The sequence below is a fragment of the Girardinichthys multiradiatus genome, chromosome 5 (assembly GCF_021462225.1).
Source record: "Girardinichthys multiradiatus isolate DD_20200921_A chromosome 5, DD_fGirMul_XY1, whole genome shotgun sequence".
Taxonomy (NCBI): Eukaryota; Metazoa; Chordata; class Actinopteri; order Cyprinodontiformes; family Goodeidae; genus Girardinichthys; species Girardinichthys multiradiatus.
In genome coordinates this window covers 6,423,040-6,438,789 of record NC_061798.1, presented here as the reverse complement: position 1 = coordinate 6,438,789, position 15,750 = coordinate 6,423,040, and positions in this window count along the sequence as shown.

Below are 15,750 nucleotides of genomic sequence, written 5' to 3'. Positions count from 1 at the left end.
CAAATTAACCTTAATTAACTCTAACAATCTGCCTGAAAATACTTACCTGAGTCCAACTCCTGTGTGTGCACTATTTTTGGCACACTTAAGAGCTTCCTCAAAATCCTTGTGGGTTTTAAACCAGGAAGGCAACGTCTGTGTTTCAAAGCATGTGAAGGAGGTGGTGTAAGTTCCCCCAGAAGTCTCTAGTTTGAACTCTGGAGGCAGCATCTCCCAACCCACTATTGTAAATATGAATCTGAGAATATTATTTAATATTTAATATTAATATTTTAATATTTTATCAAATAATATTTTGGTCTGTTAAGGATTGTCCTGTGAATACCAGCCCGATTAAGGCGATGGTATTAGGACAGAATAGAAAGGTGTGAGACGAGCTCTGGCATTATTGAACAGCATAAACTCTGCACACATATGGAATGAATTCACACAATTTCTTAAAATACAAGAATTTACTAACAAAAATAAGTCAACTCAAAGTCAAACATATTTCAATCAACAAACTCTTTACTATGCTAAAACAATCCAACTAAACTACCAAGCAGAATTAAAGAATAATGAAGACTAATGGGCTATGTACAATATAAACAAGTTGATTAAAGATGATTGGAAATCATGACCAAAAAGAGTGATGCAACATTACCATGCAATGTTTATGTTTGAGAACCAAGGATTATCTTGAAGAATCTGGAAGTGAAGTTAAGTTAGTCTTGGAACTAACTTAGGAAATAATCAGCAAACGTTTAGACAACCCTTCACAATGCAAGATCAGGTAAAATATTATTTTAATAAAATAATGTTTCAAATAATGATCTGCCGAATAAAACCAACCTCCTGGATGACTAATTCTCAACGGTGTCTAATTAACTGCCTTTATTTATTGAAATAATATTTGAAGAAATATTATTGAGTATTTTGGAAAAGAGCCAAATCTTTCTGGAGAAATGGGGCTTAATGGTGTTTACTTAGTTATCAACTCTAGTAAATGATGTCCAGGGACTATTATTCACTAGCTTGAAAACCAACAACCTTTCTGTTGACTAGCCTTAATGCTAGCACACACGTGTTCCTACCGGCTGGCCGTTGGGCTAACAAAGAAGCTAATAGCTTAGCACCAGAACCAACACATACCTTTAAAATACCAGGTTAATAAAAGGGTTAAAATGCATAAGCGCGGACGGCACGTTATGAGCAATGTTCTGGTTAAAACCACCCTTTTAAATAAAGTTTATCTTAACTTTAAAACATACAAAGAACACGAACCGGCCTGTGTGCTACAGGTAGCATGCTAGCACAAAGATAGCCGAGTTCCACAAAACAAACTTCATAACATGAAAACGTTTAGATAATTTCATCCTAAACCTATCTGTTAATCTGCCCAAACCTAACCTCTGACCATAGCGAGGATATGTTGTCCAAGGGCGATGAAGTTCGACGAAACGTCCACAGTCAAACAAGCGGAACCTCTGCGTTCGCTCTGTGAATGATAGGGTTAGCTTCCCGCTAACTTCCTCAGTTCCTTCCGATCAGAAGGTGTGTTCGTTCTGTGAACAAAGGTTAGCTTCCCGCTAACCTCCAGCTGTGGATGAAGAACGAACATTGTCCGCTGCGGTCTCTGCCGTCTTCGGGGCTTCTCTCGAACAGTTTTGCTTCTGTGGGGCCTCGAAGAGAAAATGTAAGCAACTCTTACACCTTAAGTTCCCCGTTCATGAATGAAAATGCCGGATACACAGACAGTATTTCATTCTACTTAACTTTGCATATGATCGATGATCGTATGGCTTTGGATCCAGTTGAATTGATGTCTTTTTGCCAGCAAAAGACATTCGCGCGCTGGGACTCTCCTCGAAGGCCGTGTGGAAAAAGAGGAAGACTTGTGGAACGGTGGGGGCTTATATGCGGCAGTGTCCTTACAGGAAGTCCGCAGTTACCCCTTTCTGGCTGTGCCGGAAGAAGGTTAATGCACTTTATTTTGAAAAGTTCCAGAAAAGTATGTACCGGAGTTTTGGTGTCGAAATCCACGGCTGTATGGTCACAACACCACCCAGAATGTCAGGAGCTGGTCCAGTGTAGCTGATGAAGCTAAAGGCAAGAGACAATATGATTCAAATAATATTCAGTTTATTGGTTGGAATGCTGTATTGCATCTGTTTAAACTGACAGGCATATCATTTGTTTCTAGCTGAACTGTCATTACAATGGCTCTCAAAAGTCTAAAACTTTAAAAATTCCAGATTTTTGAGACTTAAAAATACAATAATATATAATACATAATAATACATCATTTTCAAATAAAAAAAAAATTGTGTATGGAAATATGGTAAAAACAGGAACCTGCTTCCTGTCAGGAGATGATGACATCAGTGCTTTCATCATCTCCTCAAGCTGTAAGGCTTGTTTGGAGACATACAGTACAGACCAAAGGTTTGGACACACCTTGTCATTCAAAGAGTTGTCTTTATTTTCATGACTATGAATATTGTAGCTTCACACTGAAGGCATCAAAACTATGAATTAACACATGTGGAATCATATACTGAACAAAAAAGTGTGAAACAACCGAAAATATGTCTTATATTCTAGGTTCTTCAAAGTAGCCAGCTTTTGCTTTGATTACTGCTCCACACACTCTTGGCATTCTGTTGATGAGCTTCAAGAGGTTGTCACCTGAAATGGTTTTCACTTCACAGGTGTGCCCTGTCAGGTTTAATAAGTGTGATTTCAAGCCTTATAAATGGGGTTGGGACCATCAGTTGTGTTGTGCAGGAGGTGGATACAGTACACAGCTGATAGTCCTACTGAATAGACTGTTAGAATTTGTATTATGGCAAGAAAAAAACAGCTAAGTAAAGAAAAACGAGTGGTCATCAAGAGAAGGTCAGAAATGAAGGTCAGTCAGTCCGAACAATTGGGAAAACTTTGAAAGTGTCCCCAAGTGCAGTTGCAAAAACCGTCAAGCGCTACAAAGAAACTGGCTCACATGAGGACCGCCCCAGGAAAGGAAGACCAAGAGTCACCTCTGCTGCGGACGATAAGTCTTCTTGACCTAACTCCAGAGGACCAAAGAGACCTCCAACAACTGACCAGTGTGCTGTAGAGGTGCTGCAGAGGCGCTGCAGAGGTGCTTTGGGCAGCGACTTTTCACTGCTGACAGCAGAGAGCAGTTGGCCAGCCGACACTGCCTTAATGGAGAAAGCCTGGGCACTTTTGCAGCAGGTATGCAACCACATGCTCGACATGGACTCACCCCAGTTCAGCTGTGCCAAAATGCTCATTTTGCCATGCCCAAAACCCTCGATGAGGCTCTCCATGTTACTGAGCAGGCGGAGGTGGTGCTTTCCACTGAACTATACCAGCACAGAGTCCCCACCCTTCAGTAGCACATCCGAGTGGCTGATTGTTATGACGAAGAGATGGAGGAGGTCTGTCAAGCCTTCGGCATCCTCGCCACCGTGTTGATTGTTGTCACAGGTGTGGGGAGCCTGGTCATTTAGCTCGAGATTGTCCTACACCAGTTTCAAAAGCAACACAGTTCCAGGGAAACGGCAGTGTAGTGGTCTAGAGAGGGGACAACCACTCCAGGCATCAGCCCCCCTCCAGGATCGATGTACTTTATTTGGCTGGCTAGGGCACCCTCGATGACTGTACCTGCGCTGTCTCACAGCCAATCGACAAGCTAGTTTGTGGCTAAATCCGGCCAAATGCCACCTGTTAACAAGAGAGACATTTTTTTGGGGTTAAATTGTTAGTGTCCCTGGTGTTTCCACTAACCCAGTTAAAATAGGTGCTGTCCAAGACTGGCCCACCCCGGCAAATGTCAGGAGCTCTGAAGCTTTCTGGGACTGACATCATACTACCAACGTTTTGTGAAGAGCTTTGCCTTTATTGCCAGCCCTCTCCACCGCCTGACTTATAAGGGGCAACCCTCTCATTGGGTTGCTGTTTGCGCAGCTGCTTTTAATCAACTCAAGACTTCTCTTACAACGGCTCCAGTTTTGGCTTACCCTGACATCCAGAAGCCCTTCATCTTAGATATAGATGCCAGTAACGTGGTTGTTGGAGCTATCCTCTCCCAGCATGGGGAAGATGGGGAACGTGCAGTGGCCTACTACTTCTAAACTCTGAGCTGGGCAGAGAGAAACTACTGTGTAATTGTGAGCTGTTGGCAGTTGTCCTGGCAGTAAGACACTTCCAGCCCTACCTACATGGAAACCACATCACCATCCGCACCGACCATGACACCCTTACCTGGCTTCTGAGTTTTAAGTGTCCTTAGGGCCAAGTTGCTCATTGGCTGGAAATCTTGCAGGTCTATGACTTTGAGATCCACCACAGTCCAGGACGTCAACATAGCAATGCTGATGTGCTCTCCCGACGCCCCTGTGCAATGTTGTCATGCCGCTATTGTCAGAGACAGAAGGAACGGAGCCAAGCTTTGCTGACCGTTGCAGCCCTCCAGACTTCCAACAACAGTGAAGAGCATCTTCCACTGACTGTACAGCAACTAAGACACTAACAAGAGAACGACATCACACTGAGGTTGATGAGGGGTTGGGTGGAGGCACAGAGATGCCCTGAGTGGCCAGAGGTTTCAGCACATGGACCTGAAATGAAGTCCTACCACTCTCAGTGGGGCAGCATTGAGCTCCATGATGGCTTGCTCTACCGAAGGTGGCAAGCCCAGGGAGGCAGCTGTTGGAGTTGACATTCTTGGCCCCTTTCCAGTCACTGATGCTGGTAACCGCTATGTCCTTGTGGCCATGAACTATTTTACAAAGTGGCCTGAGGCATATTCAGTGCCAGACCAGAGTGCCACCACCACTGTGGTAAAGTTGGTGGAGGAGATGTTCACTCGTTTTGGGGTACCTGCCGAGCTTCACAGTGACCAAGGGCGGAATTTCAAATCCCAGGTCTTTGGTGATGTTGTCGGCAGCTCGGGGTAAGAAAGATAAACACCACACCACTCCATCCCCAGAGTGATGATTTGTTGGAGCGTTTCAATTGCAGCCTGGCTACGCAGCTCCTCATCCTCACTGGCCAACAGCAATGAGACTGGGACCACCACTAGCCGCTGGTTCTCTGGTCATGCCAAACTGCTGTTCAGGAATCCAGCCTGTTCACACCAGTTGCTCTCATGTTTGGGGGAGAGTTGCAGACTCCAGTGGAGTTGGTGTTTAGAACCCCACCAGAACCTGAAATTGCTGGTGGGGGAGAGATGGGTTATCTTTGGAGATTGAAAGATCAGCTGCAGGTGGTTCATGATTATACCCACCAAACTCAAACCAACTCTGGTCTACAGGCAAAAACATACCTGTGACAATCGGTGTCGGTAAATGCTTTTGCACCGGGGACAAGGTTTGGGTTTATTGCCCTGTCCCCAAAAAGGGAGTCTCCCACAAGTTGTGCAGCCATTGGCAGCGGCCTCCCGAAGTTTTGACACGGTTGACCGAGGTGGTGTACCAGGTCTCCATACCTGGTCGTAGGCGTCCGGTGTTGCTACATCAGGATAGACTGGCTCCATACCACCTTCATGCCCCATCTTCTGTGGGGGACACAGACAGTGCCCCTGTGTCACCTCCTCAGTCCGCTGACTCCCATTCACCTGGGAACCATGCATCATCCAGCCCACCAACAATGTCAACCAAGATATTTAAGAGACTATGTGTTAAGTGATTGGGTTGTCGGGGACGACTAACCCCTCAGGTGGGGGCTATGTAGCAACCCATGGGTGCTGCTGCTGTATTTTGAAGCTTGTGTTATAGTAGGACTGTTAAATTGCCCTCCATTTTTCAGCTTGACTTATTGTTATTTTCCTATTTTTCTATTGGTACAGAGGTGCTTGAGGGGTGGAGTTAGATGGAGAGATTTTTGCACCATGGGTTAAGTGTGTGCCCTGTTTAGTGACTTCCACAATGTGTTCTGCTTCATTATAAACAAATACACATGATCCTTTGCAAACAGGAATGGAGTTATTAAAGCAATTCAAACTGTTTTGTGTGCTATTGGAATGTGTTTACCACATTGTGTACCACAAGACTAAATGCACATGTAAATAATGCATATTTAATTAAACACATGAAGTTATCAAGTGAAAAATCTACATTAATGGCCAACTCAGAGGGTACCCAAATTTTTCTCCTTAAAAAATGTATTTGACTATACTCAATATGAAAAATGTCTGTACAAACTAAAATATTTCAATATAATAGATAATGAAATAATTCTTCTAACTTTCTTACTTCAGAAGACATTACGCCTCTAAATAACCAACTGAAGTCACAGCAGCAGATGACTTTTTTTCTCTTTCATGTGCGTGCACAACACTGGTGTCATTTAAACCTGTCACTAGAGGGGGCAGACGGTTTTGCACTATGCTTCTTTAATAAAGAATATGTTTAATAGCTGCTTAATGGTTGTTATTTTCAAAGGGTGCTTTTAATATGACAAACAAGCCTTGTCTGAACCCATATTCTAATATATTGAATATGACTGTAGACTGTATGTGTCATATGGACAAAGTCCTTGTGGTGGTTTGTGGCCTAGTTGCACGGTGGGACATGAGGCAATGGGTCAGTGATCAGCATCTAGAGAAACCAACTGATTGCAATGCAGAATATCCATAATGTTTAATTGAGCTCTTGTTTCATGGTTGGGTGTTTGATTTTTAAGAAACTCAGATTTTCCTGTGATATATCTCAATTTATCTCGTAGCATTGACGGCTGTTGGAAAAATGTATATAAGTTATCATTGTTTAGTTTAAATCATGTTTATGTCTGAAGTTCTACTATAGTTAAGATGATTCCTATGATTGCTCTTTTAGTGTGAAAAAGTGTTTGTGGAAGGTTAAGGAATGCGGTCTGGAATGGATCACTCTCTGGACATGACAAGCTTATACCATATTTTGGAATGACTACTCTTTTAGGTTGAAATCTCTGTAAGAATTGGCTGAACCAATTCCCGCTTTTTGCTTGTAGGAATGTGAGTTGTAAATAAAAGGCTGGTGTAAGGATTTCTCCTTTTGTGCGAAGGAAGTTGCTGTTCTGGCAGAAGACGGTCTCTCCCTTGCAAGTCAAACTTACTTGGTTCACTTGTGTCTTATTTTACACTTGTCTGTGTTTATCAGCTTTCTAACTCTATCAATGGCCCATAAAACCCATCCCGTATCAGACCAAGTATTTGGTCATTGCCCCAGAGAGCATGGTTTCTCTGACCAGGCAATGGATTAGACATTTAAACTCAGCCATCAAGCCACACTTAGCAAATGTAGGTATTGTTTCAACCTGTCAACATCTCTTGAAGGTCACTAAGAACAATTTGTCTGGAACAGTTAATAAGAAGGTTGGTGTCAAAAGAGGAACTTGAGATTATTGTGCTTTTATTTTTGCTTGACTATTGTTATGCACTTCTCACAGGTACCAACAACAAGCCATTGATTGCTTTCAGTTGGTCTAAGACTGGAACAAACAGAGGAGCTCACATTGTACTGCTTACCTGTTCATCTTAGAATTTGAAAATCCTGACTTTAACTTTTAGGGTCCTGCAGGGCCTGCAGCTCCTTTCTATATCATTGAATATTAAAGTCACATACTCCAACTCGAGGCCTCAGTTCCTCAAACGAAAAACTATTCGTTTGCCCAGGGACCAGGTACAAAACTCAAAGGGATCACTCGTTCCAGTCTGTCGCACCTCGAATGTGGAACAATCTTTCTTTTTTTTTTTACACTTTTTTGAGAGTCTGGACTAATTTAAAAATCAGCTTAAGACATGTCCGGTGGTGCTGCATCAGACCAAGTATTTGGTCTGATGTGACACCACTTATTACACAAGGGCGTAATAAGTTGACTTATTACGCCCTTGCGTAATAAGTCAACTTCTTTTCCATTTCTTTATTTAGAAATTGGTCTTTCTAATTTGCCATAGGTGTGTGAATGAGTGTGTGCAATCCTGTTTGTGTGTTGCCCCGTGATGGACAGGCAACCTGTGCAGGGTGTACCCTGCCTCTAGCTCATAGACTGCTGGAGATAGGCACCAGCTTCCCCGCGACCCACTATGGAAGAAGCGGTATAGAAGAAGACATTCATAATTAAGCATGCTTTTCAAGAACTTTTTCAATATTATTGTCAGTCAGTCAGTCATTTTCTACCGCTTATTCCATAGTGGGTCACAGGGGAGCTGGTGCCTATCTCCAGCAGTCTATGGGTGAGAGGCGGGTGGCTAACAGACTGTCCCTACAAAACAGTCTGTTAGCCACACCTCTTTCTCTATCCTACTGCTTAGCAGGTAATGCAGAGGCAGCGCGTATCAGCTGAAGGTCTTTGAAACTCATAGGCGGGTACAAGACTACTACTTTGGAGAATCCTTGGATCCAGTGTTGACCACGATCTGGTGTTTGCGTACCTACCGATTGAGGACGACAAAAGTTAAGTACTGATCTGCTGTTTGAGCTTCGAACACTCATTAAAAAAAGGCAATTAAGACAAGGTTGTCTTGAACCTTTCTTTCTGAGCTTCCGCAGAACTCAGAAGAGATGGTGACTCTAATTACGTTGAGTGAAACAGTTTTTCCCACAGCCTGAAAATAAATGCATTGAAACCGCACCTCTGCATGCCTGATGAGTAGTGATCTAGCAGGAGTCCCCCTCAAGTTGCTACTGAGTGCACCACTGTTCTTTGTTCACCTTTGCTAGTAAACTCAACGTCCTTTGGACAGCCTGTTGTTCAGGACTGAGAAAATTTGTCTAAATATTGTTTATTTCATGGTTTTTTACTTTGTTTGTGGTGGTAAACGGCTACCTGGTGAAGCTAATGCTAACAGGCCTTTGAACGTTTCAATCTTGCCAGATGTTGTCTCCGGCAACGCTCTGCCTATACCACACGGTAGATAGCCTTGTTTGCAACAGAGTTTGTTTCATTACCTCGGTAATAGTTAGATAATGCACCGTCAGTGCTTTTAAATTCCTTAATATTTGTATTAGTGGTATTCAAGAAATGGGTAAAACGTATAGGGTTACCAAAAAAGCTATTTTCTTTGTGTCAGACTCGGCTGTAATAGCCTCACATTTCTCCATCCTTCTGTTGTCTGTGTGCCCTCTGATGTCTTTAAATAAGTGTTTCGACACCATTTTAAGAGTTCTTAATTCAGTTCAACAATTCGCAGAGAAATAATTACAAAACATTTAAAATCGATTGTTCAAACGATTATTGATTTATGTTGTGATTATTATTAGGAATAAATTATTTAATGTTAATATTTAAATATTTTATTAAATAATAATTTGGTCTGTTAAGTGTTGTCCGGTGAATACCAGCCCAATAAGGCGGTGGTACTAGGTCAATAATGAAATGGGTAAGCCAAGCTGTGACATTATGGAACAACAAAACTCTGCACATACATGGAGTAAATTCACACAATCTCTTAAAATACAAGAATTTATTAACAAAAATAAGTCAACTCAAAGTCAAACATATTTCAATCAACAAACTCTTTACTATACTAGAACAATCCAACTAAATTACCAAGGAAAATAATAGAATAAGGAAGACCAACTGTATACAATATGAACAAGTGAATCAAAGATTGGTAAAAACCATGGCCAATCAAGTGATGCAACATTACCGTTCAATATTAATTATGTCTGAGAACCAAGGATTATCTGGAAGAATTTGGAAATGAAGTTAGTCTTGGAACTAACTTAGGCAATAATTGGTATACCTTCAAACAACCATTCACAATGCAAGATCAGATGAAACATTATTTTAATAAAATAATATTTTAAAGAATGATTTGCCAAATAAAAGCAACCTTCTTGATGACTCATTCTAAATGGTGTTAATTAGCTGCTTTATTTAATCCAACAATACTAAAAGAAATATTAGTAAGGAAATATTAAAATAATATTTAAGGAAATATTATTTTGAACACGGACGAATCCTTTTTGGGTAAATGAGTCTTAAAGGTGTTTAATTAGCTATCACATTTAGTAAAATAATATTTAGGGAAATATTATTTTTCTTGATTGGAAACTAAGGACCTTTCTGAATCCTTAACTTGGTGACGACAAACAACACAGAACGCATCCTTAGCTGAGCAGCTAGTCTGCTAGCACTTAACTGAGTTTTCTTAACACAAACAAAAAAAAAATGACGTCATTAAAAGAACACTATTTAGATTATTTCATTTTGGACTAATCTTCTCTGCTCAAACACCACCTCATACATGAACCATGCTGGGGAAAAGGTTTCCTGGCGACAGGTTGAGGGAAGCGAAGCTGTCCGGTCATCCATGTGTGGACTGAAGCGTACAACAAAGGCACATTCGGCTTCTTCAGTGGGCGAGGTGTGGGGTAGCTCTTGCTACCTGGACGTGCACGTAGGAAGGCGTGCGATGCTGTGGTCACGATGCCTTCTTTTCCAGATCATGGGGGTAAATCTGTTTCAATCAGGGCTGCTTCTTGAGGCATCAGAAGAAAAGTCAAGCAACGCATGTCTTATTACACCCTTTTTATGAATGAATACCGGGTACTCGAACGGCAAATCATTACTTAACTTTGTTGCATACGGTCAGGGTGATCCTAGTCACTTTTGGATCCAAGGATTCTTCAAAGCAGAAGCCTTACTCGCCCGCAAGCTTAAAGGCCTTCAGCTGACGCGTGCTCTGGTCCCTCCATTGGCCACTGTCCTCAGCCGGAATGAGACCAAGTAGAGGAGAAAACGTGCTCATGGGTCAGAGATTCCAGCTTTGACTCTTCCTCTTCCTGAGCTGTGGTAGGAATAGGTTAGTGTGATTTTGAAAAGTGCAGAGATTCATACAGACCTTCGGTGGTGTATAGTTCAGAATCCATGTTCATCTATGGCTGGGGTCCCAACAGTTTTTAAGATATTATTTTGACTAAAATAATGGTAGCTCATTAAAATCAAATTAAAAAACAATTGTCCAAAAAGATCATTGACTTCTATTTTGGCAAATCATTCTTTAAAATATTATTTTATTAAAATAATGTGCATTATCACTGGTTGTTTGAAGACATACCAGTTGTTGTTCTTTATTAGTTTTAAAATTAATTGGACCTCATTCCAAATTCCTTAAGATAAACCTTCTTAAACATAAATAACAAGTTTAAACGCAAATAATTTTAGCTGCAAACTCTTGCTGAGCTTTGTTGTGTAGTTTAAGAGTGGCACAAGAAACAGAAATAATACGCGACTTTAAAAAGAAAGACACGATTTAACACATGAACCAGCAAATCATTAAAACAGCTGACAGCATGCTTGCACACTTTTGTTAGTCTAAACACACACTGGTGCCATAAATCTGGACATTTTTACATAAAGCGTGATGTGACCACAGTCAGTACAATCAGCTCCTATAATGTCAAAAATAAACAATACATTAAAATTCAGTCAACCACACATTGTCCTGATGTCAACTGACCAATGAAATCCTAACCAGTGTGCTTTTGTTTTTTTACTCGAGGCAGTCCAAGTTATGATCCTTCATTTTTATTTTTATAATTTCTAAATAACCAGCAGCTGGCATTCGGAAAATCGTCTTCTGTTATTTATGATGTCCAATTCAGGGTAGCAGTAGCAAAATAAACTGGTTATAACTGGTTAAAAAAATATAATTCCATTAAGTAGGGGAGATAACAATAGTTTAGGGACTAATGGTCCTACATTTTCCACAGTAAACTTTCAACATACTTTCTTAAAAAAACATGGTACGCATCATGCAATGAGAAGGTCCTGGGTTAGCAACCAGGACTTCCACTGATGCAAAATGAAAGGGAAAATAAATGACAGTACTCAATAAGGGCTTCACTCTTACACAATGAAATAGGTAAATAGAAACCATAATAGAAACCATTATAAAAAACCCGACAGTCAGTTTGATGTCAGCTGACTCATTATAACAGAAAAAGCATTACACTGCCCAGCCCAGTTCCTTACATTGGTCACTGCTCCATCATTCACTAATGCAACCTAGTTCAGGCTGCCACACCTCTGTCCACATCTTTGTATTCTCTTTCTGCCTTTGTAAAACTCTGACACAGCTGAACAAAAATAAACCTGGACTATGGCTGGAAGACAGGCATAGGTCCTCGAACAATGAGGATCCATTTTCAGGTGGAATTTTCCTGCAGCCACACAATAAAGAGCAAACTGGGACACCGTGGCTGCTGCCAAATTAAGACCTGAACCCCAAGCAAAACTGAAATTTTAGTTTTTCTTGATTGCTTTGACCTACTTAAAGGAACTGGGATCCACTCAGTTTTCATCATAACTATCTCAGCAGACCAGAATGTGTTAACCCTTTCTCACTGGATCGACACATTTTTTCCATATAACAGTAAACACAGAGGTGTTTTAAGCAGCTACGGTAACCAAACAGAAAGCACCTATTCCTAAATATGAGAAGCTACCTCGATCAGTATGAACTCACTGAAGCACCTGTCTGACACTCATTCACACAAATCTTTAATCAGCAATCAGTCTGCAGGCCTGAAAAGGTGCCATGTCTGGGTTGTTCTTTACCAGCATGAACAGAGGAGGTCTAAGGCAGATGAGTATCAATAGTGGGTATTTCTTAATCTCTGATATTTTATTATGGTTTATATTTACAGTGTTCTCTGTAATTTTTTACAGTATTTCAGTTTTTAGCCACAGTTTGAAATGAATATCATGAAATCAGTAAAATTAGCATCAAAGCATTTGACACGGTCTATGTAGAAAGATAACATATGCAACTGGCATGAAAGCTATGTAATAGGCTACAATGGCAAGCAATAGTGCATCGAGTGCTATATTTTGTTGTCCATTGTGTAATCATTAAGTGGAAGAGCTCATACGCTTGGTTGCAAGTTATGTTGAAGGCAATATTTGCTTTTGATTCATATTTTAAATTTTTTGGCAGGTTTGAGCCTTTTGCAAACAAAATCTGTCACTTTGGCCATGAGTTCCACTGTTTAGGCCTGTGTGTAAACTGTTTTGAAAATGTGGAGTTTGAGTTGACAGCAGAGTTAGCAGAAGAACATATCTGCAGTGAGTTAGAATAAAATAAAATCAGTGCAGCAGCATGATATGAGGCCAGTGTTGGTTCTTACAAAGAAACAGTACAAAAAACTGATTGTTTTTATGGTCAACATTGGGTGTGGTCAGTGTCTAAATTTGTACATGAATTTAAATGAAAAAAAGAAAAACTGTGTAAAAAGTTCACAATTAGCTGCATGAAGTTTTGTGCTTCTGGCCATGAAACTAGGCTCTTAAATAAAGATGGATATTTTTAACAACCCAGAGACCTTTTAATTGTTACCAAATTTAGAAACTTTAAAAATAAACTAAATTAAACCAGCCAGAACAATAATTCTGCTCAATTCATTTCAAAAATTAATTATTCCACCCATCAATCCACCTGCTGACTTCTAATTATCCGAGAACTGTTCATGAGGGTAACGGCTCCAGCTGGGATTGAAATATCAAAACATTTAAAATCTACATCAAAAAGAGAAGTTTCTTAGTGATGGATCTATAACGTCTTTTTTTAAATTTGTGGACATGAAACCTTAATGCTTCATTGTTTTTTTTTTTTAAATAGGTCAAGGCTATATGATTTTGTTATTTTCAAAGAGACTGTCATTTCACCCAGTTCACATATTGAGAGGTAGCCAAAAGATTTCTCCTTCTTGATCATTTTGATGCAAATTGTTGTAAAATCTGGGCTTATACTATTGTATTATTTATCTGCTTAGTGACATTTTTGGTCAGTTTGTAAGTTACAACAATACTTCATGATTGAGTTGCCTATCTTTGTAGGATTGCCATGGCAATACTCTCTCTAATTCACTATCTATGTTAAAAAGAACAGATTCAAACAAAAATAAGTAGAGTAGAGAAAGTTGGAATGGCTTGTTTCAATATTGCCACAACCCACTTTTTGATCTGACGGTGCTTCTTGCATTTTCAGTATGTAAGATAAAACCGAAGATCAGGTATGGTATAATACATCATAGACAGGGCCCCTCTACATTAATATAGTTATTACGACCCAGCCCCTAGCTCCTGACAAAGCAGTTCTTTCCTCTGGTCCAGCAGCGATACAATACTACTTTTAACATCTTTATCTCGTCAACTTACAATAATGAACATATTTGCTATCAGTTAGACTGATTGATACAATGTAATCAATGTCATCATTCTTATCTCTGCTCAGTGTCTTCAGTTGCAGTCTCTCCTCTCTCTTTGATTTAGTCTTTGTTTATTTTGTACTTTTTATTATTTACTAATCATAACATGTATGATTAGCATATTTTTCACTAATTATATACACTACCGGTCAAAGGTTTTAGATACACTTTCTCACCTAATGGGTCTCTTTATTTTCATGACTGTTAAAATTATGATTCTCACCAGAGACAACAAACCTGTGAATGAACACACATGGAATTATGTATAAAACAAAAATGTGAAATAACTCCAAACATTTTTATATTTTAGATTATTACAAAATAGCCACCCTTTGCTGTGATTAGATCAGTGGGACCCTTTGTGGGGTGCCTTGAGACGACATTGTTGTAAATAAGCGCTGTTTAACTAAATAATCTGAACTGAAACTATCTGTGTAGTTATGCTGCTATAGGCTTAGGCTGCTTTAGGACATAATGACCACTTTCACCCTCTTCGCTACATTCTCACACTACTCTCCAATTTTGCATTATTTGCTGTTATTTCAGCTTTTAACTTTGTTCTCTCTTTTCTCTTCCTAGAAGCAACACCTGGCCTGACTCTGTGTCTACCTGTGACACCTTTCTGGAGAGGGGAATCGTCCGAGCTTCTGCTGGCAACAACTTAATGCTCACTCTCTACCGATGATCCACATGGCCCTGTCTTTCAGTGTTTAACCCTTTCTCTCTCCTAGACATGGCGATTGACTGAGCTTTTACTGTGACTTACTCTATGTGCTCTCTTTCAGACTCTAACCTTGAAAACTGGCTCAGAGTTTATCTGTTCTTTCTTTCTAGATGAAACGACTAAAGGAGCTACATCCATTAGCATTTACTTTTCCTTCCCATAGAAAGTACTTCTGGATCAGTGCTTCTTTGTTCTCTTTGTGTCTCTGCTCTGTTCTCTCAAACCCCCAGTCGATCGTGGCAGATGGCCGCTCACACTGAGCCTGGTTCTGCTGGAGGTTTCTTCCTGTAAAAAGGGAGTTTTTCCTCTCCACTGTTGCTACATGCATGCTCAGTATGAGGGATTGCTGCAAAGTCAACACCAGTGACTGTCCACTGTCTCTACATGCTCATCCAGGAGGAGGGAATGCTGCAAGTCACTGACTGGATGCAATCTGCTGGGTTTCCTTAGACAGAAAAACGTTTTATCCAATTTGAATAAATAACTGAATCTGACTGCACTGTTCAGTGGTTAGGATTAATTGGAATGTATGTACCTGACTGTTGTGAAGTGCCTTGAGACAACATGTGTTGTGAATTGACACTATAGAAATAAAACTGAACTGAATTGAATTGAATTTCTGCTTCGCTCTCTTGGCATTCACTCCATGAGCTTCACGAGGTGGTCACCTGAAATGGTTTTCCAAAAAGCCTTTCCCAGAGGTTCATTGAGAGACGGTCAAAAATAAATATTTCAGTCATCACAGCAAAGGGCGGCTACTTTAAGGAATCTAAAATATAAAACATATTTAAAGTTATTTTACAATTTTTTCGTTTTGTTACATAATTCCATATGTGTTCATCACTG